We start from the raw sequence: 6,572 nt of genomic DNA, 5'->3' as shown, positions 1-6,572 counted from the left end.
GTAAGTTTAAAGCTATGGTCCTTCTATGGTCTTTAAGAGTGACCAACTGTTTTCTATTTTCATTTTGCAAATTTCCTTGTTCTGGAACACAGAGACTTCTTCCCAAAAACATTAAAATACAACCACAGAGTGAGACCTGTCCTTGACCTCTTACCAATACAGCACATCTTGCAGCATGCTGTAACATAGCCTTTTGAAGTTCCAGGTTTCAGTAATGAGAGCCTTCCATCCCACATGTGTTTGCTGAAATTGGGAGACTCTTTGATAAGGACAATTTTCTATACATAAAAAAAAAATCAATCTGGCTCTTTCTCAGACAATTAGGAATAGTGTTTCCTCAAGATCCAGCTATAGCACTCCTAGGCATATATCCAAAATATGCTCAAGTATATAACAAGGACATTTGTTCAACCATGTTTGAAGCAGCTTTATTCATAATATCCAGAATCTGGAAACAACCCAGATGCCACGCAACTAAGGAATGGATACAGAAATTGTGGTATATTTACACAATTGAATTCTATTCAGCTATTATAAACAAGGAAATCATGAAATTTGCAGGTAAATGGTGAGAAATAAACAAAGATTATCCTGAGTGAGGTATCCCAGAAGCAGAAAGACACACAGGTTATATACTCACTCATAAGTGGATATTAGACATATAATATAGGATAACCATACTAAAATGTGTACACCTAAAGAAGCTAATCAAGAAGGAGGACCCTGGGTAAGATGATCAATCCCCACTAAGAAAGGCAAATGGGAAGGGCAACTGAAGTGGGAGAAAACAGAGAACAGGACAGGAGCCTACCAGAAGGCCTCTGAAAGACTCTACCCAGCAGTGTATTAACACAGATGCTGAGACTCATAACCAAACTTTGGGCAGAGTGCAGGGAATCTTATGAAAGAATGGGAAGATAGGAAGACCTGGATGTGACTGGAACTCCACAAGGAGAGCAACAGATCCAAAAAATCTGGGCACAGGGGTCTTTTCTGAGACTGATACTCCAACCAAGGACCATGCATGGAGATAACCTAGAACTCCTGCACAGATGTAGCCCATGTCAGCTCAGTCTCCAAGTGGTTTCCCTAGTGAGGGGAACAAGGTAGCTGGCTCTTTGATCACCTCCCCCCGATGACGGAGAATCCTTACCAAGCTACAGAGAAAGACAATGCAACCAGTCCTGATGAGACTGATAGGCTAGGATCAGTGGGAAGGAGAGGAGGACCTCCCCTGTCAGTGTACTTGGGGAGGGGCATTGGAAGAGTTGAGGGAGGGAGGGTGGGATTGGGTGGGTATGAGGGAAGGGGCTACAGCTGGGATACAAAGTGAATAAATGGTAATTTGTCAGAACAAAACAACAGCCTACAGATTGGGAAAGGTCTTCACCAACCCTATATCTGACAGAGGGCTAAGATCCAGAGAACTCAAGAAGAACTCAAGAAGTTAAACAGCAACAAATCAAATAATCCAATTAAAAAATGGGTACAGTGCTAAACAGAGAATTCTCAGTAGAGGAATATCAGATGGCAGAGAAACACTTAAATGTTCAATGTCCTTAATCATCAGGGAGATGCAAATCAAAACAACCCTGACATTTCACCTTATAGGAATCAGAATGGCTCAGATCAAAAACTCAAGTGAGAAAACATGCTGGAGAGGATGTGGAGAAAGAGGAACCATCCTCTATTGCTGGTGGGAATGTAAACTTGTACAACCACTTTGGAAATCAATCTGGCACTTTCTCAGACAATTGGGAATAGCGCTTCAACAAGATAAAAAAAGTCAAAAAGCAAAATAAAATAAAATAAAAAGCTTCCCAGGTTACCTACTTTATGTTATCTACACCTGTAGTCACCTCTACTGCTTGAATACTGAGTTGACTATAGAATAAGGTTTATATAAATAGTTCTCTGGAGTCACTCATATAAAAGAAGAGCCTTGGAAGTAAATATGTTTTCTGCTTCAAAACACAGTTGTTCAAGGTTATGAATACCTCTGTAAAGAAGCCCCCATGAACCCATTTTACTAATCAGGTGAGCTTGAGTAACCTATCCTTTAATCCATCACTGCCCTTCCATTTGGGGACAGAGACTAAATGTAAATCTCTCAGAAAGAGTTACTTCACAGATTGTTAGAGTCCAAAGGTAGTGTGTAGCTTTCATCTTCGAGGAACCTGTTTGTTTTTACGAGAAGTAGTGTTGTGAAGAATTCATAGATATTTCTGTAGAACGTGGCATCCACTGAAGTGGACTACAGACTTTAACCTGTTTGCAAGGAAAGCAAACATACTCCAAGAAGTGTAAATCATTAAATTAACAAAATTTCAACCATCTACAAATTATATCCTTCTTTTATTATAAATGATGGAATTAGATTTACTGGTCATTGTGAGGATGTATCTATCTTCATATGGGTGCTTGAAACAGAACTGGGGACCTTTGCAAAAGTAGTAACTCTTGCCCCTAACTCTTGCAATGCCCCTCCAACCCAAGTTGTTTATTTTTGTTCAGTGCTTCACTTAACCTATTTCCCAATGAAAAGATATACTTCCAAATTTTTATTAAAATGAGTTCACACAAACTAAAAAAAAAAAAAAAAAATAGTGCAGCAGCAATTCAATTGAGTCACATCAGGTATGTCTGTCCTTTGCATGAACTGCTTTGCATGCCCTGCATTCTGAAGCTGTGTCCACAGAGAGATTCTAATAAGTTCTGCCACGTATCTTGAGGCCACAAATTGCAAAAAGTAAGGAATCATCAATGTCAAGCAAAGAACTTAATAAAGATGTTAAAACAAAACTCAGGGATTAACTTCCTCTCCTAGTGGCATTCCCAGTAGCAAGACAATATGTACTGCAAGCCTAGGTTTGAGTTTGGGCAATTATCTCTTGACTGGAGTTGAGATGGCAGAGATCAAGGCAGCAGGCTACATGACACTGAGAAGATTAAGATCCATAATGGCCAAGTCAAGAAAAATTCTGAATTTTGTCCATGGTTCTGTCATGATTTAGGGAAGATCTAAGAAATTAGTGTGCTTGCTTCCATTTGTTCCAAAGAAGCAAATTCTTTTTTTTTTTAATTTTTTATTTTTTTTATCAGTTACATTTTATTAACTCTGTATCCCAGCCATGTCCCGATCCCTCATTCCCTCCCAGTCCCTCCCTCCCTCCCTCATCTCCACCGTGCCCCTTTCCAAGTCCACTGATAGGAGGGACCTCCTCCCCATTCATCTGATCCTGTTTTATCAGGTATCTTCAGGACTGGCTGCAAAGCCCTCCTCTGTGGCCTAACAGGACTGCTCTTCCCTTCGGGGGTGGGGAGACCAAAGAGCCAGTCATTGAGTTCCTGTTAGAAATAGTCCCTGTTCCCCTCACTTTGGGAAATCAATTCGTTACTGAGCTACCACAGGCTACATCTGAGTGGAGGTTCTAGGTTATATCCATACATGGTCCTTGGTTGAATGTCAGTCTCAAAAAAGACCCTGTGCCCAGATATATTTGGTCCTTGTGGAGCTCCTATCCTTTCCCCATCAGACTAACTCCCCTTCTTTCTTATGATTCCCTGTACTCTGCCAAAGGTTTGGTCATGAGTCTTTGCTTTGAAAACACTGCTAGTTAGAGTCTTTCAGATGCGCTCAGTAGACTCCTGTCTTACGTTCAATGCTCATCCCATCTGTCTTTCTAAATGAGGATTGATCATCTTACCCCATGTCCGCTCAATTGATTATCTTTTTTAGGTGTATAGATTTCATTATGTTTATCATATCTTATAGGTCTATATAAGTGAGTATATCCCATGTTTGTCTTTCTCCTTCTGGGATATTTCACTCAGAATGATCTTTTCTATTTCTTCTTCTGGTTCTTCTTCTTCTTCTTCTTCTTCTTCTTCTTCTTCTTCTTCTTCTTCTTCTTCTTCTTCTTCCTCCTCCTCCTCCTCCTCCTCCTCCTCCTCCTCCTCCTCCTCCTCCTCCTCCTTCTTCTCCTTCTTCTTCTTCTCGTCTTCCTATTCTTATTCTTCTCTTTCTCCTCCTCCTCCGCCTCTTTTTCTTCCTTGCCAAGCTATGACTGTTTTATAACTGAACAAATTAGAAAAATTTCATGGTCAACACCTTAATTCATCCATCTAATAAGCCCGTTTATCTGGTCTTCCCTGTTGCCAGCATCTCCACCTTCCACAAAGTGAGTTGTTTTCTTCCTTCCACCTCGTGGAGAAGGCAGTTTGAAAGGCCACAGGACATTATTTGCTTCCTTGAAGTGTTTTCCAAACATAGATCTCATAAATTAGATCCTCCATGCATGATACCAAATTTACCAAGATATGGAGCAATCAAGGAATTATCTGTCAAGGCAATTCACTTTTTGTTGATTTTGCCATAGCCTCGCTTGTAGATGAGCACATTCACGGTCTTCAGGTTGGGGTACACCCAGACAATCTACAGTTCCACAATCCTCGCAGCATGTTAATGGAAGCCTCTTGAGCTTAACAAAGGTGCCATTAAAGATCTGTCAAAGAAGAACAAGCTGCAATACCTTGTGGACCTTTGGGCTTACAACATTGATACCTCAGATCCTGATGACAAATGCCAATTATGATTCGGCCGGCACATAGAGGTTTCCAGCTTTCCTTGTCATCCTGGCCACATGAATCTCAGTCCAGTACATCTGCCTGTACTTTGTGATGAGAAGTGCTTTGTCATCTCATAGATGAACTTACTCCTTTCCTTTCACAGCACCTTAAGGGCAAAACTCTTCTGCAGGTGCTTCATCTTCAACACTGCCAAATTCCTTTGCTTTTTCAAAAGGGTTTCTGGCACAGCAGGAACCTTCTTTATTTCCTCTGGTACAGACACCATGGTTCCAGTGGGGAGGGGGGAGGAGAAGGAGAGTGTTTTCTTATTCAGAATGAGAAAATCAAGTATTTACTAGAAATCAGCAATTAACCTAAATGATAACATTGGAGCTGAGTATGGTGGGAGCCAAGGGGAATAGCAACACTGGATCAACAAATATTACTATAAATCTAAGTACATTGAAAAATACTCATTTACATTACTTTTAGCTTATCTATATGTATGTTTGTGTATAGTTTTGCATATATAGTTGCAAATGTCTACATAAGGCAGTATGCATCTCTGGAACTGGAGTTACAGGCAGCTGTGAGACTTATGGTCCTTTAGCAGGGCAGGATCTGCTTTCAACTGTGAACCATCTCTTCAGGCACCCACATTCAGCTTCATAGTGACAAATTACTTTCGAAATTACTCTCTCAGGGCAAGAAAACTGCCTAAGTAATTTTGTGTACAGTTTTTTTTTTTTTTTTTTTGAAAGGCCTCCTTTCTAAGCTGATTACTTTAGGTTTTAGGTTTTATGAGTGGACGATCAGCCCATGCAGGCCAGAAGAGGGTGTTAGATCCCATGTAACTGAAGTTACAAGTGGCTTTGATCTCTCATATGGGTGCTGGGAACTGAAACTGAGTCTTCTGGAAGAGCAGTCAGTGCTCTTACTGCTAAGCTATCTCCATCCCATTCTAAGCAGTTTCTTTTTTAAATAAACCTTCACCTGCTAAATATCTTCCCAATGGAAATAATTTATTAGTAGTCATATGTAGCACAAACTGAGCTCCCAAATGAATGCCCATTTCTTTTAATAATGCAAGAAGAAGTTACATCACATGGGAAAGCATATCTTATGGGAAAGAGAGAAAGGAATGCAGAAAAGATAACTGCCAGTAGCTATAGTTAACAGTTAACAGTTCTGTGCTCTTTACTTGCAATCTGCTGAGTGGTTCACAAACATCCTTGCATGTTTCATAGAGTAGGTATGTTAAATAAAAGGTGTGTTAGTCTTGTTCATCCTGATAATAATTTCATAGTGTAGATGTTCTTCACACATTGAACATGGATTTTATAAGGGTTTTAATATACTTTTATTTTATTTTATATTATATTGCATTTGTCTACACATACCATGTGTGTGCGGTGTCCACACACATGAGACCACAAGAGGATATTGGATTACCTGCAGCTGGAATTACAGATGGTTGTTATCCATCATGTGGGTACCGTGAACTGAACACAGGTCTGTTGGAAGAGCAGTCTGTGCTCTTAACTACTGAGTCATGTATCTACCCCTTGCATGTGAATTTCAATTGTCAATTAATTTCAATAAATCTGGATAAAAAGGTACAAGAAGGAAAAAAAAAGATAATGCCAAGATGTAAATACACCATTATTTTGTCTTGCTTCCATGTATGTGGACCTATCTGCATTGCCCACGAGGCATGCTGGGGTTGGCTACCCAGAGGCTATTTTAAGCTGTGGGCTGGCTTTCCCCAGGGTCAGAAGATTGTTCAAGGTACCTGAATAAACTGCATTGAGAATAACAAAAAAAAAAAAAAAAGATCAGAAAGAAGAAGAGTCCCTCTCAGTGGACTTGGGGAGAGGCATGCATGCAGAAAGGGGGGGAGGGTGGGACCAGGAGGGGAGGAGGTAGAGGCTTATGGGGGGGGATACAAAAGGAATAAAGTGTATATCAGAAAAGAGAAAAAAATGTGAGTCAAGGTAGAACTG

At 40.2% G+C, this 6,572-nt stretch overlaps 1 pseudogene; it reads right to left on the bottom strand.

The window, feature by feature from the left end:
• Positions 1-4,112: 4,112 nt before the first annotated feature.
• LOC132654095 (large ribosomal subunit protein uL30-like) lies at positions 4,113-4,855 on the bottom strand (annotated as a pseudogene).
• Between the last annotated feature and the right edge of the window lie 1,717 nt (positions 4,856-6,572).

Source organism: Meriones unguiculatus, chromosome 5, assembly GCF_030254825.1.
Source record: "Meriones unguiculatus strain TT.TT164.6M chromosome 5, Bangor_MerUng_6.1, whole genome shotgun sequence".
In the NCBI taxonomy this organism is placed as follows: Eukaryota; Metazoa; Chordata; class Mammalia; order Rodentia; family Muridae; genus Meriones; species Meriones unguiculatus.
This window is presented reverse-complemented; position numbering and strand designations above follow the sequence as displayed.